General features: G+C 50.7%; 2 protein-coding genes across 12 annotated transcripts in view; one reads left to right on the forward strand and one right to left on the reverse strand.

Moving 5' to 3' along the window:
• LPIN3 (lipin 3) overlaps positions 1 to 25,625 on the reverse strand; it is a 74,119-nt gene that overhangs the window by 24,598 nt on the left and 23,896 nt on the right. For 2 of the 11 annotated variants that reach the window (XM_084646074.1, XM_084646073.1), the window contains exons 1-2: positions 23,288 to 23,919; positions 17,205 to 17,313 (exon numbers count right to left, since the gene is read on the reverse strand). The gene's annotated coding sequence lies outside the window, so the exon portion shown is untranslated. The other 9 variants (XM_084646065.1, XM_084646072.1, XM_084646069.1 and 6 more) reach the window with 8 other exon arrangements.
• ZHX3 (zinc fingers and homeoboxes 3) overlaps positions 24,334 to 25,625 on the forward strand; it is a 62,723-nt gene continuing 61,431 nt past the window's right edge. The window contains exon 1 of the mRNA XM_084646064.1: positions 24,334 to 24,473. The gene's annotated coding sequence lies outside the window, so the exon portion shown is untranslated. The remainder of the gene's footprint in view (positions 24,474 to 25,625) is intronic.

Below are 25,625 nucleotides of genomic sequence, written 5' to 3' on the forward strand. Positions count from 1 at the left end.
AAACAGATGCAACCTTCCTGGTATGCTGCACACAGAGTCATATCGCTCCAGCTGCCAGACATCCCTCGAATTGTTCCAGCAGGGACATCCACATCAAACCCCACAATCCCAGCCCCATGTTCCTCCTGCACTCTCCACCCCAAAGGGGTAACAAAATCCTACCAGTTTGTTTTGCTGCTGTGCATCCCAGAGCAAATGTCCTGGCTGGGTCCAGAAGCTTCAGTGCCTGTCAGCTCTGCTGTGCTGGGACAGGGTCATGAGCCATCCCCCACGTGCACCAGTCTGCTGAGCCCAGCTTTCTCCAGTGCTGTTTCATTGACAGCAGTGCAGCCAATGCCCCAGCCAGTGGGCAGGAGTCACCTGACCTTCCCTCTTTGTCCTCTGCTTCACACCCAGCCAGACTCCTTGGTTCCCAGGACAGCACATACAAGGGGCACAGAGCTGGATTTTTCCCCATGGGTGAGCGCTGCCAGGAGTGCACTGGACAGTCGGCCTGAGCACACCCTGGGCTCAAACTGCAAGACACTAAAAGGGTTTTATGTTTACTTGGTCATGGGAAGGGGGTAGCAGAGGAAGAAATGAGCCTTCAGTTTAACCCACTTTCCACCCACGGAGTATCTGGCAGGCACGGGGCGGTACCGTGGTGAGGGAACCTAATCTGAGCTCCAGAGGACACAAGTTTAAGGGCGCTGCTGAGCAGAAACTCATCCAAGCAGGCTCCTGCCTATGATTAACAAGGCACTATGGCAAGGATGCTTACAGGGCTTTCAACGCCTTCATTCCAGAAAGCTTGTACTGCATGCCTTCGGCTACCACTCCCTATCTCTGCCTTACCCTAGAGGGCCAGATGCCAGCTCACCGCAGCTCCTCAATCACTGGCTCAGTCTCACACAGCCTTGGAGAGACAGGACGAGACCCCCACACTGCAGGCCAAAACCCAGCTCCCCTCCCAGTCAGGTAAACTAATCCTTAGCCATCAGGGGTCTGGTCATCTGTGCTCCGCCACTAGGGGGAAAACATCACACAGTCCAGCCACCATATTCATGTTCCTCCAGGCTTCCAGAGTGTTTGCTATGGGGCTGAGGACACAGGGAATTTCACTCTGGAGGGGGATTGTCACCCCTCCTTTCCAAGGAAGCAGCTAGTGCTCAAAAGCAGGCATGGGGCTGGGCAGGAGACCTCTGGCACTGCCAGAATCCCACAGGGTGCTACCACATCCACACAGCACGCATGGGTCATTTATAACAGGGTAGTGTACTTCAGCCTTAGGGCCCAGCGAGCCTTGGTAACCGGGGGCTGCTTCGTGAATCCCAGGACCCAATTCCTACCTGATTGGTCAGCCTGGGGGGGGGGGGGGGCGGGAAAGCCAGGGGAAGATTCAGGACCCCTCCCCCCCCACCCCAAACGGAGCCTGGGTCGTTCAGACAGGTCTGTCCTTTTGTGATAAGGAAGGCAGTCAGTCATCCCCCCTTGCTCCCCAGCTTGTGCCCTAAGGGGCTCATCCTGCTCCCCCAAGCTGTAGAGAGAAGCAATACGAACCTCTGCCCCCTCCAGAGGGACCACACTGAACTACCCCAGCTACTTCCTTAGCACTCCTGCAGGAGGCAGGAAGTGCTTGCAAGCAGTCACCAAGCCCAGCACCAACACATATCAACATCTGGTGCCCCAACTCATCCATACGCAGTATCCAGCCCAAGCAGCAGCCCGGGGCAGAGCTCTTGGAAGTCAAGGGGGAGACCTTCCCTCCTCACCCCGCTTTGCGAGATTATGAAAGGTACAGAGGGGGGGGGCGGCACCTTCTGCTGCTGGCTTTTGAGGGGAGCTGCATTTTGATATTTATTGGTGTGTCAGGATCCAGATGGTGATTTTCAGCTCACGGGGAATTTCCTGGTCTAGACACAAAGGGTAAGGCTACCTAGCAATCAGGAGGTGCGACTGCAGCACCCGTAGGCATACTCAAGCCAGCTTGCTAAAAAACAGTATAGCCTCGGTGGCAGGAGGAGCTGCGGGAGTACAATCCCACTAGTCCATACTCATGTGGGTGTTTTGTCTTCTGCACCTACACCTAACTTAGCACCACCCATCTCACACACACACGCCTCTAACAGCCTCACAATTTCTCTTCACCATGTGGTTGCCCATTTACCGTGGGGCGTTGCCAGAACAGACACATTAAAGATGGCAAGGCACTCAGATAGTATACAAGCACTAAGAGAGTCAGGATTTTCCAAAGCATCTATTGATCTGGCTGCCCAGCTTGAAATGGCTTTAAAGACCCAGTGTTCAGAAAGAGTGCCTACCCTCTGAAAATCAGGCTCTGTTAAGGGGTCTCAAATTGGGCTCCCAACAAGTCTTGTCCAGAGTCCATGCTCTAGATGGCTGTCGGGCCAAGGGCATGAACTGGATGCAGTATAGTTCGATACAATCAGAGAGGCATGAGCTCTTCATTAGGACTGGCTGAAAGCTTTTCATCCACTGGGTTCTCAACTAACCTGAGTATTCCCATAAGTGTCTGCTTTCCACTGAAAACTTGCAGCCAAGGTGCCTAGGAGCAGTTGTAGTTTGGTTACCTCACATGCCCATTCCCCTCCACAGGCCAGGGTTCTCAGCCAGACTACATTTCCCAAGAGGGTTGACTATGTTGCATCATGGGAGATGTAGTTCAACCAGGAAGCTTGGCCTAGAAAGGATAATGGGAGCTTGACCCAAACTACAATTTCCCTGAGGCAAAGTCAGAGCATTTCCAAACCCATGTTCTTTCCCTCTGTTAAGGGGGGGAATCTGCAGAGAATATTAAAACAAAACAAAAGCCACACAGCACAGCTCTAGTTTAGATTAGGTGGAACACGTTGACAACTATGCGTAGGGCTCTACCAAATTTACGGCCATGAAAGATGCATCACGGACCATGAAATCTGGTCTTTTGTGCTTTTACCCTAGTCTAAACAGCTTTCACAGGGGAAACCAGCATTTCTCAAATTGGGAGTCCTGACCCAAAAGAGTTTTGGGAGCATGGGTCACAAGGTTATTTTAGAGGGGGTCATGGTATTACCAGCCTTACTTCTGTGCTGCCTTCAGAGCTGGTGGCTCAAGAGCAGCAGCTGTTGGCCAGGCGCCCTGCTTTGAAGGCAGCACCCCAACAGTAGCAGTGCAGAAGTAAGGGCGACAATACCATACCATGCCACCCTTACTTCTGTACTGCTGCTCTGCTTTCAGAGCTGCTCTCCAGCGGAAGGAAGCAGTACTGCAACACTTCCTATGATAACCCCCCCAAAAGACACAAACTCCTTTTTGGGTCAGGACCCTTACAATCACAACACTGAAATTCCAGATTTACATAGCTGAAATCATGAAATTTACTATTCTAAATTCCTACGACTGTGAAATTGACCAAAATGGACCATGAATTTGGCAGGGCCCTAACTATGCGGATCGTCTGTTGGCTTTTGAAGGAACTGAAGTACCTACATACTTTTTTCTTCTTATAATCCTACCCACTCAGGTACACAGGGCACCACCAGTTTTCACCATTTATTTTGGTCTTGTGCTAATCTGTTTGTGCTTCCAAGAGTCATGTTGACAGATTCAGTTTCTTCCTCTATTGCTCTACACAACGTTTCCTCTAGGTCAGCCTCTCTTTCGAGGCAGCATTCATGTTCTCTCTTGACATGGAAGCCATGCTTTAGGTATGCCACCAACATGTTCTAAATATGCCCCTTGTGAAGTTGTCTCAAGCATAAGCATAATGTAAAAAGTTGGGGCTAAGTAAGGTGTGCATGAAGGGGGTGGAGATGGGGGAAGGGTCAGGAGAGAAGACAGCAAAACTTACAGCTTACTCAGCAGTTCTTTTTCACAGCACACAGACAGACGTGGACTGATTAAAAACAGAAGCGTGGGCAGAGCCTAGGCAAGAGAGTTAGGTGGGGACAGCATCTGGGAGCTGCATAAAGGTGAGGAGAGATATGAGATTCAGTGAACAGACATGATGGAGGTGATTGCAGCATTCAAAGCAGGATATAACAGGAGCTTGGAGTGGAATCTTGAACTACGGGAAGAATGAGTTTTGGAAATACTCAAAAGTAGCTACCAGATCTGGTATGTGGGCTAATGGATGGTGCACTGGGCTGAGACTCCAGAGCGGAGCTATTTTTTAGTTCGCTGGCCAAAAAACACCGCTTTAAAAAATTGTTTTGGGACCAAAAAAACATTTCATTTAACTCAGAATTTTTTTTATTTTTAAAAACAGTTTTTAAAACCAAATCTAGCTAAATTTTGAAACATTCTGTGTTGAAAGTCTCAAAATAAGTTGTTTCAAGAGGTTTTATTTATTTAGCCAAATCTAATTTGAATACAGTAGTTTTGTTAGAGCCAATCTGAGTTTTCTGGTGAATAAGCTGTTTGTCTGAAATAGAGGTTCTCAACCTATTTACCATTGTGGGCCGCATATGAGGCTCTCAGTTTTTATACCACACACACACACACACACAGAGTACGTCTCCAAAAAAATGGTGTAGTATTTGTTATATGACAGCAATACAAGTCAAATCCATCTACTACCTTTCATTTCAACACTAGCAAATATCTACCAAGAGCATTTTAAATTAACAAAATACATCAAAACATTAACTGTTAAAATGAATTAACTTACAAAAAGGGTGGCATGGCATATTGTACTTTCCAGACGCTCAGCCCAGCTGCGCTGCCAGCAGTAGTGTGGAAGTGTGTCTGCAAATCCTGCTTGCAAAGATGGGGAGCCCTGCCTGGTGCAGGGTGTCCCCCGAGCCTGGGACTGCCCCCCGCATGCACCCAGCCCTCAACTCCCCCATCCAGGGACCATGCACCAGTATCTAGACCCCATCCAGAGACTCACCCCCGCCCCCACACCTAGAGTCTGTTCCCCAGGCACCAGCTGCACCCCCTCCCCATGCCCGCTGGTCTCCTACCTCGGCTACACATAGCTCAGCAGTGCAGCCCACCTGCCACTGCAGTCCTAGTACCGGGGATCCTGCTCCAACCAGGGTCACTGGTCCCATGATCCTGAGGGGTGGTGGACCACACTGAGCACTCTGGCCTCCTACAGATGCTGCCAGGCCCAATCCTGCCAGGGGAAAGGTGCTGATGCTGGGCCTGATCCTGCATGGCCCCATTTTTACACTCTCTCCCCCTGGTGGCTCTGTGCCTGGGGCAGGTGCCCTTCCTGCCCCACCCTAGTCACTACCCTGAGAACGTCACACGGGCCACAGCTGTGCGCTGACAGACCAGTGGTTCTCAGCCCGTGGCCAGAGTGAGCGGGGTGAAATGTTTTAGGAGACTTGGGTTCTATTCCCTGTTCTGCCAATGAGGTGCTGTGTGACTTCTCACAAGTCACTTCATCTTTCTGGTTCCCCTCTCACGCTGATTCTCTCTTGTCTGTTCAGATTGGGCACTCTTCTGGGCAGGGACTGTCTCACACTATGGATGTGTGCAGCACCTGGCATAATGAGGTTCCAATCCCAGTCAGGGCCCCTATCTGCTACTGTAATACAATTTCATTTTGAACAAGTGCAGTCTAATGAGGGCCTGGCTGCATGGAGGGGACAAGTCAGGAGGTCAGAGGCTGCAGACTTTAGTGGCAGAGGACACAGCATTAGCAGTGAGAAGATTTGGAAGGAAGTGAAGCCACTTGAGATACAGGAGCATAACCAAGGGGCAGAATTTGTCTCAGCAGGTCTAAAAACAACGGCCAATGGCTATCACCGGGAACTGAACTTTGAACCTCTCCAGCCAACTCAGTAGCCTCTACAGCTTGAGCTAAAGAGCTATGTTTACTAATTGGCAGCTATAGCAGACTCTTAACCTCTGCGGATAGGGGAAGGGAAGAGAATGGGTGGCATAGACTAGTTACCTCCCTTTTAAAACCACACCTCTTCCTTGCTCCTTCCCGCAGCCAACTCTGCTCCAGAAGGAGATTGGAGCTAGAGAAGCTAATTTAGGAATCAGCACCAGAGGCAATAGCTGAATCCAATGGATCCCTCAGGGAGGGTGTATAGAGGCAAGGAGGGATTCTAGCTAGCATCCAGTGGATTACCTGTCTGTAATGGGATCTGCAAAAAACAAGCCATTTCCTACAGCATCACAGAAAATCCACTCTGTCTATAGGCATTAGCTGGGGGTAGAAAGCACTTTGAGGCCAATATCATTAACCGCTTTAGTCTCAAGAGTGGGTGACCAGATGTCCTGTTTTTATAGGGACAATCCCATTTTTGGGGACTCGCTCTTATATAGGCACCTATTACCCTCCACCCCTGTGCTGTTTTTTTCCACAGTTGCTATCTGGTCCCCCTACCCAAGAGCTGTAGTTGCAACCCACAGTAATTCAGCAGTGAAGGGCTTAACTGGGGTTTTCAGACAAGCTGAGTTGACAAATAAAAGGAGTGCGTGGGAGGGGGAGAGTCCAATTACAAACAGAAAAATAACCCCAAGTTAAAGCAGAAAGCATCTGCCCCCTACTTCCACTGACCCTAAGCCAGGCACTCCTATCCCAGCTCACCCCACCACCCAGGGTGCCTCAGCACACCCCCAGAGAGACAGCCCCAAATGGGAATTCACCACTGGAGCCTCTCCCCGCAGCATGATGGTTATGACCCCCACTGACTCAGGAGTCATATTTCAACCCCCCAGATTTGATCACGGAGAACCAGTGGTTTGGTGCTGCCCATCAGAGTGGTAAAGTTCAGACCTAGTGTCCAGGATGATCTCTTCATACAGCAGGCAATGCCACACACTGCTTAGAGACCTCTGTGAGCCCCACATTCAGAGGCAGTAGGAAGTGAGTGTTTTTCAACCTTAGCCCCCCCACCCCATCTTCTCCACAGGCTTCATACTGAATTCAGCAAGTCTGTTGGGAGTAATAAAAAGTCCTCCTCTTTCTAGCCTCTCAAAATCCTCAGGCCAGCCCTGAGCATGGAAGTCCCATCACAGTGGGCAGGAGTCAATTGCTTTCGGAAAGGGGTGTGTGTAAATAAATAAATAAAAATATATCATGGTCAGGTCCAGCCAAATAATGCCAAGGCAAACTCAGAAGATAAATAGATACGCGAGGGGGAGGAGTCAGAATCTGGGGGCCTAAAACCTGGCTAATTTGTAACCCCACCCTTAAAAACGAAAGGGAACAGCTTGACAACACCTCAGCAACCAGGATGTGGGCTGCAACTAAGTTTCCCCTTTCCAAAGGCCACAAGACAGGTCACACAGCACTTCTGCCACAGCAATTGAAGAGCCCAGCTTTATAGCTAGAAGGATCTCCCAGGATAAGCCAACTACTATCTGTACTTTGCTAGAATGCCCCCAGTTTAGCACACCTTGAGCTCCTATAACTGCCTGACACAGAGGGAGCTAGAAGAGGGGAGTAGGGGAAAAAAGACAAACAATATCATTTCCCTTGGCTACCAGGGAAATTGAGGACACGGGATTAATGCTTTGTACAAGTGCTACTGCATTATGAAAGTTGCTTCTCCCCCAAGCTATTCTGTATACACCTTTTACAGCAAGATTCCTTCTTTCTCATCAGTTACACTGGCCCAAGATATTCACACATTATAAGTCTTCTCTTTTTACATCCTGCCAAGAGGAGGAGGGCAGCATTACCCAAACATACAGCTTTATTTGATCACTTGTTTAGCCCCCCCTACCTTGACAGCTGCTTAGCTTCAGTTGGCTGCTCCTAGACTTTGAAACAGACACGCTCTTAAAATGCTAGCTGGCTGCTACCTACACACGGGCATTTTCTTTCTGCTTCTCTCTTAGCTCTACTGCCTTACCTGAAACTTCCTGCTTCCCTCTTACCTGATCCAGGGTGGAGCCTGCACCCTAACCAGTGTCAGGTCATCACTGATCTGCCTCACCTTAAGCCTATCAGAGCTTTAGGAGCTCTAGAGACAGGACGTCATTGAACCAGGCAGCTGACAGCAAACATGAATGGCTGCAGCTGTGGGTCCCTTCAGCCCTGCCCATTTTCCTCCTCTCTCATACTCCGGTGGCTCCAGATACTTGTCAGACCTGCCAGATGTCACTCGTTTGTAGGACGACTTCTTCCTGTTTCATTAATTTGCAGACAGGTGCGGTGCCTCTCCCAAAGAAGGATTTTGCAATGTCATTGCAATAATACGCTTAGGGCTAGACTTTCCAAAAAAGCCAGCTCCCATTTAGGCACCTCAATTAGTGGGCAGATTTTCTAGAGGGTGGGGTGCTGAGCTCTGTGGAGAATCCTGGCCATTGGGGTCACAATGGAAGGTTCTGGGAGCTCACCTGTTTGAAAAACTGAGCCCTATGAGTGCTGAGTTTTCTGGAAGCTCTATCCCTTAATCCCTCCCTCATAGTGGTTTGAAATCTCCCACATTCAAGTGCTGGGAGCCTCTGCAGGGCTGAGCTAGTCTGCTGTTACTGCTAAATACTAAGATAGTCCTTCGAACTGAGGGGAAGGACTGCAGAGATGGGTAATCCAATGGGTGCTTTTGGTTTGTAAAGCTTCGTTGAAGGGTTTTTGGTTTTGCAGGTGTTGTTTGGATATAGGTTCCTTTTTCCCTGCAAATTTGGATGAATGGCTCTGGTTTTGGCCAGTCTCCAGGGCCAAATCAGTTTGCTTCATTTTTATTCAGTCCTTAATGGCAGACCATAACTTAAATAAAACCAGGGTGCCTAAGCACTGCAGCAGATGGTGTCGTGGGACATTGTATTAGCCTTTCACTTCTGTTCTTTGGAAACTGACCATGGGCTCAAGTTGAGGCAGTGTTATCTCTGCTGCTGGAAGCTTCTTAAAGTGTGGCATCCAAACTTGACAATGCATTACATAGACAATGAGCTTAATGACCATGGCTGCACTGTATTAATATGCGTACAGTTCTCACTCAACTCCCAAAGTGCTGGCCCACCAGGCACTGGGCTCAGTGACCTGAGGAAGTTAGAGGCAGGCTACTCTTCTTTGGAATGGGAGTGCCCCTGGAACACTTCAGACCCAGCAAACCCTCTGTCAAAATCCAAAGACGCTTTGTTGCTCTGTCTGGATAGTCTCAAATTTCCCAAGGAAAATAGTGAAACCTGGGACAGATGGTGACATAGGCAGTCAAAACCACTTGAACTATCCACCCAAATCCCTATCTGTAAAAAGGAAAGCAGTATTTCCTAGTGGATAGAGCACTGGACTGGGACTTGGGAGACCTGGCTTCTATTCCGTTTGGACACTGGCCTGCTGGGTGACCATGGGCAAATCATTGCATCTCTTTGTGCCTCAGTATCCCCATCTGTAAAAGGGGGGTTAGGAATCTGACCTCTTTTGTAAAACGCTTGGACATCACCCGATGAAAGGTGCTATATAAGAGCTAGGTATTAGGATTTTATGATCTATGCTAGGGATCGGCTACCTTCAGCACGTGGCCTGTCAGGGAAAGCCGCTGGCGGGCTGGGCTGGTTTGTTTACCTGCAACGTCCGCAGGTTTGGCCGATCGCTGCTCCAGGCCAATGGGGGCTGCGGGAAGCGGCAGCCAGCACATCCCTCAGCCCCTGCCGAGTCACAAGGAAACTCCTTGTGGAAACAAGGAACGAAACTCCTAAGATTAGAGTTGAATTTAACAGTCTGTTCATTTCTGGGTTCATATACTGTACCCATCAGCATGGTATCTGAGCGCCGCTGCATTTGAATCAACCCAAACAAAGTGCAATTCATGGGGGGAGAAACCACATGAACTAAAACCCGCTAAGCGACTTGTCAAAAAAAGCTATGTGACAGAAACCCAGCAAGATTTGTCCAGCCCTGCCCGAGTTCTGACACACTGGGGTTATAACCCGGGTTTCACCGCAAGGTGGCAATCTTTCATCTCTTTAAAAAACAGGAGTACTTGTGGCACCTTAGAGACTAACACATTTATTTGATCATAAGCTTTCGTGAGCTACAGCTCACTTCATCGGAGGCATGCATCTGATGAAGTGAGCTGTAGCTCACGAAAACTTATGCTCAAATAAATGTGTTAGTCTCTAAGGTGCCACAAGTCCTCCTGTTCCTTTTGCGGATACAGACTAACACAGCTGCTACTCTGAAACCTTTCATCTCTTTCCGTCTCTGTCCATTCATCATCTTCAGATACGCCGCACAATTCGGACTCAAATTCTGTGCACAGCAGATACATGCATCTTCCACGACAGTCCCCAGGAGATGCACAAGCACATCACGGAGAAGACTCTGGCCCTATCCTAATTAACATCTTCCCATCTCATGACTGTATGTATATACATAGGTGCTGGAACTAAGGGTGCTGCTGCACACCCTGGCTTGAAGTGATTTCCATTATATACAGGGTCTACAGTTTAAACAGCTCTCAGCACCCCCACTATAGAAATTGTTTCAACACCCCTGTGTATACAGCGACCAAAGTTTTCTATTAACGGCAGCTTGAGCCTTTTATAGAGCCCCCAGTAAAGAATTCTAATGATTAATAGCATATCACTATGGCACCATTAACACCTGCAGTGCTCTGACAGAGACCCGGTCCCTGTGCAAAAGAGTGTACAAAGTAAGGGTCTGATGATCCTACTTCCTATACGTTAATGGCAAAGCCCTTCTTCTTTTCAATGGGAGCAGTGCGGGGCCCTAAATGAGAGAGACATAAGCAGATAGATGCAGATTCTCAAAAGGTATCTAGGTGCCTAGCTCCCACTGAAGGCAATGGGAGCCAGGTGCCTAAATACCTTTGGGCTATGCAGCACAGGTGGTAACAGACAGCTAAGCAAAAGAAGGCAGTTTAACAGGACTTAGCATTTATGGATCTCAACCTGCTTTAAGTATCGTGATCCTCATGTGACAGACGAGGAAGCTGAGGCATGGGTAAGTGATTTGACCAAAGTCACATAGGGAGTGCTAGCAAAGATGGGGTCAGAAGCCAGGTCTGCTGGTTCCCAGTTGGGTGCCCTTTCCACTGGCCCTGCCCTGTTTTTAAGGAGGGATTTGATGGGGGAAGGGAGGGATTTGGCTTGGGGTGGGGGGAGGATGTTCCAGGTACAGCGGGCATCACAGAAAAGGCATGAAGCTGAGTTCCGGTGGGGCAGAGCACGCACTGAAAGGGAGTCTGGTAGCTAGATCCTGATGGAGGAAGAACCTGAAAGGCCGTGAAGGGATCAAAGATGGGAGCTAAGCAGGGTGGGAGGTGGCTGGAGAAGCAGCATTAGGGATAGCCTGGAGGAGGGCACAGATCAGAGACAGGGGAGGAGGAAGCAAGAGTCAAGATGAGAGAGAAACAAGGAAACCAAACACATAGGCAGGATATTGCACTTTGCACATGAGGCAACTGTCTTGCAAAATAGCCAGGGTGGTGTTTGTATAGTTACCAGGATTAATAACAGGGGCCAAACTGCCTGCACCGGTCGGAGCTGCCACAGGCTGAGGTAGCAGATAGCCCATGGGGCTGATGAGCACAGAGACATTCCGAGCTGAAATCACAGGCGAGGTCTGGGGAGGCTCACAGGCCGGCATGCTGCCTCCCAGTTCAGGCACCTTTCTGGGGCAGATCACGTCCATTGCATGCAGTTTATTTGGTGTGAGCCTCTCACATGAGTCCTTATAAACAGAGCTCCTGTCTCCTCCACATGGACATTAAAGATCCCTGGTCCCTTTTGTAATGGGAGGGGGTTAGTGTGGTCAGCAATTTCCCCTTTCATCTGTTGTGCTGTGTGATGTACACTAGATACAGCACTGGGCTGGGACTCAGGAGACCTTTGGGCCAGTCACTGCACCGCCCTGAGCCTCAGTGAACCCATCTGTGCAAGGGGGATAATGCTACTGACCTCCCTTGTAAAGCGCTTTGAGGTCTACTGATGAACAGTGCTAAATAAAATCTTGGCATTGTGAATGATAGGGAGGGGCTTGGCTACAATGATCATGAGGCCCATGTATACAGACAGGCAGTCCCCTGCGTTTGTTCATCACCTAGCACAAGGGAGTCCTGGTCCATGACTTGAGCTCCTAGTTGCCTCACTGGGCCACCTTAAAGAATCTCTCCCCCAGTCTGTGGTTTACCCCCTCCAAAGCCATGTATTGAAGAGACGGATGTAATAAGCAGGGTTTCCAATAGACAAGTGCAGCTACTTCTGTACAGTTTAAGGTGGAATCCAAGCGACGTAGTTCTCCATATAATGGCAAGGGTGCGACAACAGCACGCCCAGGCAGCTGATTTACTTGGCTAACAGGCTTTTATTGTCCACGAACACACACACCCTGTCCAGCAACGCAATAAACATCAGACGGCAGCAAGCCCATTAGCATGCCAGTAGGAAAACAAAGCTTGTCTCAGCTCACCTGACCTTCCCCACCCCCCTCCTCTCAGGGAATGTGGGGGCTGCTTTTTGCTGAGCAGGATTTGAATGAGTGTTTGAAAACGTGGGGCACAGCTTTAAAAGAAAAGGCTGATTGTTCATTATTGCACAGTCTCTTGCCAGCCTGCCAACTGAATTTGCTGCCATGCATTGGTTCCAGATCCAGAGCCGGATATTTTGCCGCTCTCCCAGAACCACTCACTACAGGTAGCTAAGATGACAGTCACTCCAGTGCAGAAAGAAGGGATCTGAATGAACTGCACAAGGGAATGTTTTACTCTCAGAGACCTGAGTCCACAGGTGGCTTTTTCTGAACAAAGCAGCCAGAAGACCACTCTCTACAGAGCATGGTTGGATGGAGAGATACAGAGGTCATGGCAATCAGCTACACCCCAGTCATGTGCGGTTAGGGACAGAACCCATAACCCACCCACTCCAAACACAGGTTTGAACGAAACACACCCCTTGAACTAAAGGAGAAGCTGTTAGTTATCAGTAACTATTACTGGGTTTTTATCTTTTAGGGGCAGGCGCATGCATACACCTTAGCCAGTGCATTCTAGTGTATTTTGGACAGCATGACATGCCTCCCTAGCTATTTAAACACCACTCACTAACTCCCCTGCAAGAGCCGGTAAAAGCAGCTTCCAGCTGACAGCAGCTCAACACAGAACTCCTGCTGCTTGGGTGAGCAAAAGAGGGGGAGAGCCATGGAGATGCGCAGACTTGCTGGCCTCAGACCACAACGGTTCTGCTCTGAGCCTGGCCTGTGGTAAATTGCAGGATGGGTATGAGAACCGTTCAAAACACTCGGCTGTTTCAGTTCACAGGGGTCCGTCTGTGCACACATCCTTTGATTTGGCCTATGCGAGCCTGCAGCCCCCGTAACGCTCAGCGTCCGAGACACCCAAAAGAAACTTAAGAGGAAAGCCAGTCAAACTCCACTAGTTTCATGACACACCATAGTAGTTTAAGGGAAAACAGTACCCACGTCCAGCTCTACGAAAACTAGGGCTGGGTTTGCTCAAGAGTTCACAAGACACCTAGCCTGTGTGCTGCTAGCCTGACGCAGCGAGCAGACTCCTGTTGAAATCCAGGGGGCTACGCTTCGGAGTAAGAGAAGTAGGGTCTGGCCTGCTGTCTGCAATGAAACCTGATTGCAAATCATTGATTTGAATGAACTTAATGCACTCGGCCACTGGGCGAGCTATAGCATGCAGCCCCCCGCCCTAGACTGGCAGACACAGCGCCCCTTCGCCTCTCAGAAAGACTGGTCCATATCCTTCTGTTTCCATGCTGATATTGCCGGTCTCGTGGGTGAATCACTGGGGAAAGTGTTAGTGACTCCTGGCTGTCGTCCTGCATCCCTGCACTTCTATATTTGACCGAAGGAACGTGCCGCTTGCAACAAAGGCCAAATCATGGATCTGACACAGTAAAGGGTCTAGGCCCCTTCAGTTCCTACTGCTGGCCATGGAAGCAAGGGGTGCTTAGCACCTTGCATGCGTGAGTCCCACAGAAGGAAGCAACTCCAGCACTGCTGTTGCTTTGCCTTTCTAGAGCATGTTTCATTCCTGTGCCTGCCAGTGCATTAAAGCCCAGAAGCAACCCTTGGGAGGGAGTTAGCACCCTGGACATGAGGGTAACAGGTGTGTTAGAGCTACAGAGATAGATGCCATTATAACCAATTTACAAATGGGCAAACCAAAGCTTGGAGCAGCCAAGTAACATGTCCAAGCCAACTGCTCAAGCCACTAGACCACACTGCCTCCTTGCTTGCATCCTGCTTGAGCTGCTAGACCACATTCCCTCTCCTGAGGAGCAAAGGATCCCCTGGTGCATACAGCAGAGACCTATGCACACTCTGTAGAAAAGCCCAGGCAGGGATTGATAGGAGGCTTTTAAAGAATCAACAAGTGTCTCCTTCCTTTCTGCAGTTATTTAATGATTTAGTGAAGAGAGATGGTGTTACCCCTGCTCAGCGAATGTGAAGAATCTGCTCCGCTGTTTAGGCGCTGAGCAGAGATCCTGCATGTTGCATTCTCTCCTGATTCAACCACTAAATAGTCATTTTTTTTAACCCTTGGAACAATTTACCAAGTACTCCTGAGGGCATTCTGTGCCAAAAAATTAAAAATTCTGCGCACATTTTAAAATTCTGCAAATTTTATTTGTCAAATAAATGTGGAGACCCCAGCATGGCATTGGGGAGCACAGGCCACTGGCTGCCCAGAGGTGGAAGATCATTGTGCAGCTCCCCACTGGGACAGGGACTCAGCGGTGAAGCTGCACCCAACCATGACACAGAGCATGGACCGGGCCTGCCCCACAAACACCCCAGGGCCCTGCCCCTCCGTGCTGGGTGCACCAGGTATGGGCAGGCAGGCTCAGCACGGCAGGATCCAAGTGTGGAGCGGCTTAGTGTGGGGGGATCCAGATGTGGGTTGAGAGGGTTCTGGGTGAGGGCGGCTCAGTGGGGGATGCAGGTGTGGGGGGAATCTGGATGCACAGGTGCTTATTGGGGGGGTTCTGGGTGCAATGGTAATGGGACTCTGCAGGGGAGTCCAGGTAACAGTGGCTGGGGCTCAGCAGGAGGGGGGGTCTGGGTGTGGGGGCCCATGTGCAGCTCGTTGAGCGTCAGTAGGGTGGGGATCCAGGTGCGGGAGGCTTGTTGGGGTGGTCCAGATGCAGGCAGAGTGGGGCCTATTGAGAGGGGGTGTTTTCTGGGTCTTTGGGGGGGCTGAGGCTTGGTTGGAGTGTCTGGGTATGAGGGGGTCTGGATGCACAGGGGTAGAGTGGATGGGGGAGGAGCTCCTTGTAAAGAGATCACTCTTCCTGCAGCTGAGGTGTGATGGGTGCAGGAAGCGGGGGGGGGGGGGGTATTTGCAGAGCTTCCTACAGCTGGGGGAGAAATCTGGGGGTGGGTCTGACATGGCCCTGGATGCTGTGCAGGGGAAAATGAAGTCCCATCCCCCACTGCCCAGCCAGGACTAGCAGCTGAGCCAGGTGCAGGATAGGAGCCACCAGCTGTGTCTTCTCCAGTCCTGCATCCTGCCCCACAGCAATTTACCTCTCTGCCGGCTGCCCTGGGCACCTGAAACATACCTTTGGGGAGGGTCGCATAAACGTTATTGTGGCTTCCCTTTGCTTCCCCATCAGAAAGTCATTTTTCTGCGGAGAAGCGAAGAAATCTGCAGGGAATGTAAATTCTGCGCATGAGCAGTGGCGCAGAATTCCCCCAGGAGTCGTGGGGGATTCTCTATCACCAGCAATTTTAAAATCACAACTGGATGTTTTTCTAAAAGATCTGCTCTAGTTCAAACAGGGATTATTGTGGGAAAGTTCCAGGGCCTGTGTTTTAGAAGAGGTCAGACCAGATGATCACAGTGGTTACTACGGGCCTTAGACTCGATTAACAACAATTTCCATGTAGGCACAGACACCAACGTTCCAATGTGCTAGGGCGTGCTCGACCCCTGGCTCTGCCACAGGCCCCGCCCCCACTCCACCCCTTCCCCCAAGTCCCCACACCCACCTCGCCTCTTCCCGCCTCTGCCCCATTCCGCCACCTCCCCCTCACACGTTGCCCCCTTGCTCCTCCCCCTTGCCCCAAGAGCCTCCTGCACGTCGTGAAACAGCTGATCCGCTGCGGGTGGGAGGTACTGGGAAGGAGAGGGAGGCGCTGATCGGCGGGACACACCAGCATGTGGGAGGCACTGGCGGAGGGAAGGGGAGTAACTACGGAGTTGGCACCTATGCATGTAGGAAGAGACAAATTTTCAGTTGTGTTTCAAGACTCAGCTGGGTGTAAGTGCTGTTTAGTTTCCAGGACGTCCCTGGCCGTAAGGGTCTCTCTGTTTTTTTTCCCCAAGGAGAACGCTGCACAGTGGCAAAGCAGAAGAGCATGCCGGGCCCTGGCCTGCACTGGGTGGGCATGCTGAGGTGGGTGGAGCAGCAGAATGAAAGGATACATTGTGCCTTGGGTAGGCAAGCTGTGCTCTGAGTAACAGCTGAGCAAGGAACAGTGATATAATCAGGGTGGCAGAAGGGGGGCTGAATGGTGAGACCGTGGCGTGCTATGCTGTGGGGAGCGGCAGGGAGGCACAGTGCAGCATGAATATGATCAAATGAGGCAGTGCGCTGTGCTGTGCGTGGCAGGGTGGCAGCCTGGCACACTGTGTGGCGGGTAAAGAGTGGCAGAGTGAGGCAGTAGGTCAATGTGCTCTCCGCCAGGTTGTATCTAAAGCAGTAACAGTAGAAGAGAACCAATTACTATTTGCAGCCCTGTGTTGTGTCCTGGCAAACCTCCCCTGGCCTGAGCACAGAGTTCACTGGCTGCTTGGACACTGTAGCATTTACTACATGCTGGAGTAGCCAGGGAAGCTGAGTCTGCTTGACTGTGGGGAAGTTGAAAACGAAAAGCCCTCACCACCAACTGACAGCCGCTCTACCCTGCTACTTTATGGAGCATTCAGCACAGACCGGCCAGTGTGCAGGTCGCCTGTGACATAGAAACACACTGCTATAGCATCTCCCATCTAGCAATCCCAAAGCACTTAATAAATACGAATGAATTAAGCCTCTCAACACCCCTGCAAGGTAGAGAAGTCCTGATACCCTCATTTTCCAGAAGAGGCACCTCTGTGCCAGCTGTCTCTGGGGCATAGAGAGGTGAAGTGACTTGACTAAGGTCCCATGGCTAGTTGGCTGCAGAGTCAGGAACAGAACCCAGGACTCCTGGCTGCCAGTCTCCTGCTGTAGTCACTTGCTTACTTATGTTCACTTAGTCACTTATGCTCCGTGCTACAAAGTAGTGATGAGGTTAATGCAAAGAGAAAGTGAAAAATTATTTAATAACTAATTACCAGTATTGTTGTCGAGATGCTGGTCGCAGCTCCAGAGTGAAGGCTGAATTGAGTTTGGCACCTAAGCGGGATTAGTCCCTCATCAGGATACTGCCTCTCACTGATGAGCCTGAAGAGCAGAGATGAGCTGCTCAAGTCTGGGAGAGAGGACAGGGACCTCCCTCCATTTCTGCCTCCCAAACCCAAGAGAGGGAAAATGATGCAACCAATCTGTTTAAAAGAAGTTCTGTTTCCCCCGCCCCTTCCACAACAGCTGCTGCATTAAGAGGTCAGGAGAGACTTTATGATGAACTCCTTGGATGTTTCAGATGTGGAGGGTGGTCTCAGCCTCGCCTCCTCTCTGCTCCCCCTTAAATGATCCTCTCCTGTTTCCCTGGGATTGTCCCGACTGTTCGACCCTGGCTTTGAGCTCCCCAACAGACCCACTTGTGACATTTCCCCTTTGAAGTTCTGTCACTGCACAAGATGAGGAGCCTCTGTTGGTACTGAAAGCAGCGTGACAGCATAGGGCTCACGCTGAACCAGCCTGTATGAACTGGTAGGGACTTCTGGTCCAGAAGCAGGGAACAGGCATGAAAAGATGGTCCGGGTGAACTGTGGGAAGGCACTGAAAGGCTAGCAGGCTAGAAACAGATGCAGCAATAAACAAAGTCTGTAGATTCTGCAGGGGCAGGGGGTTTGTTTTGACGGCAAGATGCTTTCTTAAGGAGCCCATGGTCCCACTTGGCCAACCCCAGCAAACTGAGGGCTGAGCTGCACATTCAGAACCCAAATAATTGCTAAATGAGCACAAGGAGATTGCGGGGTTTTTTTCTTTCCAGACAAAAGTTCTTTCTCCTGGTGAGCTGTTCCCACTGTTCCGTAACACTGGAAAATATCCCTCCCCCACTGCTCCTCCAAACTCATTAAAAACAAACCCAGAGCAACATGTTTTGTCTAGAGCCAAATGGCCTGCGCGGGATGTGCTGAGCTGGCTTGGAACAGAGAGGCAAGAAAGAAAATCTGATCTAGGGGGTTCGGCTGAATCTTTCTTGGTGCAAAACACACAGAAGGATTCAGTCTAATGAACAATACAGAGCACTGTGAATGCACCTGTCATTTTGGCAACGTGGCCCCTGCCAGGAGGAGCTTACATTCAAGCTCAGATGAAAATGAAGGCTTGAGTCGGTTCCTAGAAAGGCTTGTGAAAGGAGTGAGTTTTAAAGAGGGCTCTGAAAAAGCATGTGCGCGTTAGGGGCTGGGTTGGGAATGGAAGGCTGTTTCAGATGGGCGTGGAGGGAGGGTTAGGAGAGGAGACAAAGCTGAAACTGAGAGAAAGGAACCCCGAGAAGTGAAGGGGCCTGACTGTCCACTGCTTAGCACCTTGTGTCATCATTTACCCTTGTCCAAAGGGGGTGTAAAACAATCCAAATGAAATTCTTTGCTCGCTGACACCAGCGGTAGTAACATTTGCCCTCCACGGTGCCAGGTCTCAATGCTGACGGTGAAGAATTAGGCCAAAGTTGCATAACAGGCTTGCACTGATTCACCAACTATCCTGGCAATCCATTGCAATCTCCTGACTGCCTTTGAAGTGACACTGGCAAGGCAGGTAAACCTACAGTCACACATCCTAGTGGTGGCATGGTGTGGCTTGTGGGCATGCACTATCCTGGCTCTGCTGATTTATTTTTGTAAATGGGCAAGCTACTGAAATGACTACAAAGAATTCTGATCCCTGAAGTGTTCTGCCTGCTGGATTCTGGTATATTTCAGTGCCACTCTGCTCACTACACAAAGAGTACACAGGCTGCCTGCTCTCCGGGAGTCCCCACCTACGGGAGTCCTTTTAATTTAACTCTGTTGTGGTTCTTTGCTGGGGGGAAAGCAGCAATGTAAGAGTGGCCAGGAATGAGCAGTCCAGTTGTCAGTTTAGCAGAGTGTCTTTTCTGTCAGTGGTCAGTACCAGATGCCTTAGAGAAAGGTGCAAGAAACGGTGAAGTGGCAAATATGTAGTAGCCTGTCCATAGGAGAAGCCCCTTCTGCTAGAGGTTGCCTTAGGGGCTTAGATCCCTTCCAAACTTTTGTGTTGTTGTTGCTTTCAATCCTGGAACTGTGGATATTTTCTTTATCCATACAAAATGTCCAAACCTCCCATAGACAACAGTGGGGCAGGATCGTACCTTTAACTAGCAAGTTTTAATGTATGAGTTGGTCTGGACACAGTGATTGATTTGTGAAAGTCCTAGAAATGGCGTCCACACAAAGGTCTCATAGCCAGTAAAGAGAAAAGGAGTACTTGTGGCACCTTAGAGACTAACCAATTTATATAAGCTATTACCAACAGGAGAGTGGGGTGGGGGGGAGAGAAAACCTTTTGTAGTGATAAACACCCATTTTTTTCATGGTCTGTGTGTATAAAAACATCTTCTGTATTTTTCACAGTATGCATCCGATGAAGTGAGCTGTAGCTCACGAAAGCTTATGCTCAAATAAATTGGTTAGTCTCTAAGGTGCCACAAGTACTTCTTTTCTTTTTGCGAATACAGACTAACACGGCTGTTACTCTGAAGCCCGTAAAGATGTTACTTCAGCAAACAAAAACACAAACCGTAGAAAATCTACTCCATAGCAGGAAAACACAGGGTGGAAAACAGAGCCAGGGACAGATAGTTCAGAAGGGCTGGGGGCTTTCCCTTCTTTGGCCCACCTCTAGCTAAATTGATAATCTGATGCGTAATAGAGGTCAGAGCTGACCTCTATCTACCAGGCCAGTTCAGGAAAGGCTGCTGGGTGAGTGAGCCAGAGGGCTGGATTAGCCTCACCGCTGTGGCTGCTGCTTCCGCATTGCTGCTGTCTGAAGTGAGGGGAAAGAAAACACAGCAGCAATGGGCTCCATGTAAGTGACACCCTCCCCCTCTCTGTGGCCAGTCACAGGGAATTCCCAGCCAGGGTAGGAAGGTTTGGATGTGAAAGGGATTTCCCAAGCACTTTATCAAGGGGCTCCCTCCTAGAAGAGATAAGCAGGCATTTAAAACCACAGAGAGAGGCAGCAGGGGAAGCCTGGCAAAGCACTGTGTTTCCTGTCTCTCCTCAGCTGGCTTCGCAGGGGCTCTGATTTCCTTCAGTGGATCAACAAAGAGTTCCAGAGGCTTTTGAAAGAGGTGACTCAGCACATAATAGGAGGGGGGAAAGAATGAATGTGCTCAGAGTTGTTAAAATTCCCATGCAGTGAAAGTGAAACCAACCAGAGCACAGGTAGTTTGTTCAAAGGTGGTTGTAATTTCTAAAGGCTTGTCATGCCATGACCTTCAGTCACATACTTTGGATCAGCAAAACCACTTGAGTTAGCACAGTGGGGGAGTTTATTACTATTATTTATTTTCTATTCCTGGGAAAGGTCAAGTCAGACTGGAATAGTGAGAGGAGGAGAAGGATCTGCCAAGGAAATACGTATTTAAGAGATATGCAAATAAAATAGGATCCAGTATTGCCAACTCCAATTGTTGAAAAATCATGAGCCAGGTCCCCCCAAATCTTTATTGTTTTAAAAAACAATAAAATGGGGGGGGGGGTTGCCTTCTGGCTTGTCAATGGTACGGTTCATGCTATTCTTCACAAACACAAGAACTAGAAATGTACTTTCTTTTAAATAAAATCTTTATTCACTTGACTCTGGGAGCCAGGGGTTAAAAACAAATAAAAACACCCCCAAACCAAACTAAAATAAAAAAACAACCCACAACACCAAGATGCACCATAAAATCAGGAAAGTTGGCAACAACGCTGATCGGATGTTCCAAACAGACCGAAGTGGCTGAAAGGACAGTGTGTTCATAATATTTTTCTCATTTGCCTAAGGACACCCAAATCAAATTCTACTCTTGGCTACAGCGGTGTACATCGTAGGAACTCCACAGATTTATACAGTTATGCCATATGTACACCAGCGTAACTGAGAACAGAATCTGACCCATTAGGTTTGTGAAAAGAAAAACAGGTGTCTCATTTGCTCTGTATTCAGCTATAGAATCCCTTATCCTTAGTACTAAACTGGCATCTAGTTCCAGGGATGTTTTATTATAATTTAAAACAAACAAAGCTTTATAAAAAAGTGTGTGCCACAGTTTTATAATTTTTTATTTACATTTTAAAGTATGCTCAGTATTAATTATTATTGTTATTTATACTAAATGTATGGTAGGTGCTTTACAAGCACTTCTAATGACAGCTCCCAGCTCCAAAGACCTTACAGTCTTAGGACACAACCCACAAATTGCCCCATGGGAGCAGTCCCCTGCACCCAAGCCCTTTATCCAGGCGTTCCCTTCTAGGAGTGAGAAGCAGGCTAATGTGCCTCTGTTTTCCAGCAGTGAGGCTGACAGTGAGACTCAATCCCTAAGACAGAAGCTGCATTTTCTATTTTGCTGTTCTGTTCTTTCCTCTTGTGTGTTTGTCTCATTTTGTCTTCTAGGAAATGGGCCTGGACTTTAGAAACAACAGCACCCTAGACGTCTCCAGCCCATCTCAACTAACTTCTTATCTCCCCAAAAAGAACAATTAAGACTCTCTTAGATGATATTAATGATGGTAAGCAAAGGGAGTTTTCCTTCTAAAACCGCCCTGCAGCTAAAGAAATGTTAAAATAAAAGCCTCTTAAAATATGTTACATTTCAGGTGCTTTCACTGGTTTGCCTTCCCCCCCCTTGTATCTTTAATAAAGGGCTAAAAGGATTTTGAATGGTGTGTTTGCCATGGTGGTAAAGCAGGCTGAGGTCTACTGTATAGCAAACCCTGAGCCTCTAATGTTGAACAGTTCCAGGGTCCAGAGCCTTTAACTCCTTGGGCCCATTTATTCCATCTAAATTAATACAACAGAGCCCCTTGGACTGCACTGAGCTTCCTTGTTGCACACAGAGCAGCTTGCTAGAGGCCTGATCCTGCAAAGTTACACTCGTGCATAACTTTACTCATATGGGTAGTCAGTCCCATTCAAGCCAATGAGGCTACTCTCATAAGTAAAGTTACCCAGAGGTACCGTTGTGGCAACTAGGCCCCAGGTCTGGGCCAGGACCCACTGTGCTAGGATGACACCCTAGTCCCACTAAAATCAATGAGAATTTTGCCATTGCCTTCAATGGGGCTGGGATTCATCCTAAAGCTTGAATCCTGCAGTGGGGTCGGCACAGGAAGACCCCTGTTTTTGTAGAGACCTGTCAACTCCCATTGGGCTTAGCATGAGATCAATGGGTCACCCACACAGATCTGAATGCAGGCTCAGGTTCTACAATTATTTCAAAAGCAGTAGGGTGCACACAGCATTGTACAGACCATGAAGAGCTAATATAGTCCTCATCTTGGAGTTTTTACAGATTCAGGATTCTCTCCTGAAAGTGATCTGTGTTTGAACCTCCCAGTGACTGAGCTGTTAACAAATGTATATTTAAAAATAAAATACAATAAAATAGGAAAGAAGCAAGGGTTAACATTTTCCCCCACTCCAGAACAAGAAGCTAGGATTAAAAAACAGTTTGATGTGGAGCTAGGAACCAATAAAAAGTGGGAATTAGATGTGGAATCAAATATAATTTTAAGCAAGTATTGTAACCCTTTCCCCATTCCCCTGTGTCTGTAAATTGTCTTGGTTGGGGCCTGACCCTGCTTCACCGAGGTCAATGCTATTGATTTCAAGGGAAGCCGGATCAGGGCTTAAGATGCTCTGCTTTTCAGGACAGGGACTTGCACTTTTATATTTCTGTTAACCCGCTGCACATGTTAGGGTGCTATAGAAATAAACTCTCCACTTGTATAATCAGGTGAATGCTAAACAGATCCTGTTGGAAAGCCACCCTGAAATGGAACAGCATAGGTGCAGAAAGTCCATTGGTATCATTTTTGTTTGAGACACACTCACATACATGAAGCAGGGTATGTTATTTTGGTCTGAAGTGGGGTAGGGCTTATGGTAGGGTGCCAAATAAAAGATATTCAGTAGTTAAAAGCATGTTATATTGTTCCAGTGAGTTAGTCGCATTTCAGGATGGAAGGGATCCCAAGAGGCCCCGATCATGCACACAATTATGCATGTAAGAAATTTTACTCACTCTTATAGTCCGATAGCGGGACCTCTCATGTGGGTGTTTGCAGGATCAGGCCATTAGCTGAGTGGGTCTTAAGTTCAAGTCCACAGGTAACCAGCAGGCTGTAGAGTTCATTCTGGTGATTTGCAGAACATAATTTGAGAACCAAACAGTTGGGTGGATGGGGGAGAAGGAGGGTCCATGAGACGATTTTAATCTTACAAAGCAGACCACAGAATGGGCAGGTACAGCCCAGTGCCCCACCCTGCACAGGGTTATGCCCACGGGTACCATGACACCTGTGCAGCGTCCCGCTGCCCTGTGCCCAGCTGCAACTCTCGGCAGCATGAGGAGGACCCTGTTCTTCAGTCAGGTTCTTATGCCGCCCCCACCCTGGGGACGCCCCCGGGGCCCCGTTCTCTCTGCGCCCTCAGGGCCTTTATGTGGGGGTTGGGCCCTGCTGTACTTTTTGGAGCTGTGCCGGCGCTAGGGCCAAATCCTTCACCTCACACAAGACGTCCCAGTGAAGCCAAGGGCCCCACGCCAGCCCCAGCAAGGCACGAGGAGGCGGAGCAAGAAGTGGCCCTCGGCTCCCCCTGGGCGCTGCTCGCCGCCGCCGGCCCTCACAGCAGCGGGTGCAGGGGCAGTGCCTGTGGGGCAGTGCCCGTGGGGCGCTGCAGGGAGCAGGGCTCACCCCACGCCCTGTGGGGCGCTGCGCTGGCCAGGCCTGGGAGGAGTGGGGGAGCGGGAGGGGGGCAGTGGAGGGGAGAAGAAAAGGGGGAAGGAGAAGGGTAGGGAGCGGGGGAAGAGGGGGGGGCACGTAAAAAAAACAGAGATGTAGGGACCCTGCCCCGACGCCACAGGAGCTGCGCATGCGCTCGAGGCAGGACCGACTCCGATTCGATTACGTCACCCTTCACCGCCGAATGTTACCCATTTCTCGCTGATCCTCGTGTGTGTTGCGCCCGCCCGCCCCGCGCTTCTCCGCCCGCCCGAGTAAACCCCGTCCTCCGTGCATATTGATGTTGCTGGGCCCGCCCCCTATCCTCCTCCCCCGCTTAGACTGGTGCTGGAGCGTCCGCCCGGCAGCTCCGCTGGGTGTCCCGCCCGCCCCCGCCCGCCCCGCGGGCACAGCCCGGGCCTCCGCCGCCGGGAGCGCTGCCCGCTGCTGCCACTCGCACCGAGCCAGCGGGCAGGGGAGCCGCTGGAGGTGAGTCCCGAGCGGCTCGGCCCGTCTGCACTGGGGCGGGGCCACCGGGGGTCCCCTGCTCCTGCCCCCCCATCCATCCTGCCCCCCTTCCCGGCTCCTGCCCCCCGATCCACCCCACCCCTCTGCCCTCCTTCCCGGCTCCTGCCCCCCGATCCACCGCCCGGCTCCTGCCCCACCGCCACCCGACCCACCCTCCTTCCCGGCTCCTGCCCCCCGATCCACCCCACCCCTCTGCCCTCCTTCCCGGCTCCTGCCCCCCGATCCACCGCCCGGCTCCTGCCCCACCGCCACCCGACCCACCCTCCTTCCCGGCTCCTGCCCCCCGATCCACCCCACCCCTCTGCCCTCCTTCCCGGCTCCTGCCCCCCGATCCACCGCCCGGCTCCTGCCCCACCGCCACCCGACCCACCCTCCTTCCCGGCTCCTGCCCCCCGATCCACCCCACCCCTCTGCCCTCCTTCCCGGCTCCTGCCCCCCGATCCACCCCACCCCTCTGCCCTCCTTCCCGGCTCCTGCCCCCCGATCCACCGCCCGGCTCCTGCCCCACCGCCACCCGACCCACCCTCCTTCCCGGCTCCTGCCCCCCGATCCACCCCACCCCTCTGCCCTCCTTCCCGGCTCCTGCCCCCCGATCCACCCCACCCCTCTGCCCTCCTTCCCGGCTCCTGTCCCCCGATCCACCCCACCCCTCTGCCCTCCTTCCCGGCTCCTGCGCCCCCGATCCACCCTCCCACCTTGCCCCCTGATCCACCGCCCGGCTCCTGCCCCACCGCCACCCGACCCACCCTCCTTCCCGGCTCCTGCCCTCCGATTCACCCCATCCCCTGCCCTCCCCCCCATTCCCCTACCCTCCTCACGGCTCCTCCTGCCCCCATCCCCTGGCTATTGCCTTCGTCACACCCCTACCCCCAGCTCCTGCCCCCATCTCATCTCTCACCTGCCCCCCCCCCCATCACCTGGCCTGGGGACTGCCCCGTCCCTTCTGCGCTGCTTTTTGCTCACCCCCCCCGCCCAATCTTTTCCCCAGCTGACCATCCCCTGGCTACTCCCCTCTTTGCCACCAACCGTCTTCGCTTTCCTGCCTTTGCTCGCTCCCTCCCTTTTCTTTCACTCTCCTTTCAGTAGGAGTTCCCATCCTCCGTGGAGAGCCCC

The sequence above is a fragment of the Lepidochelys olivacea genome (genome assembly GCF_965140295.1).
Source record: "Lepidochelys olivacea isolate rLepOli2 genome assembly, chromosome: 13".
NCBI classification, from domain to species: Eukaryota; Metazoa; Chordata; order Testudines; family Cheloniidae; genus Lepidochelys; species Lepidochelys olivacea.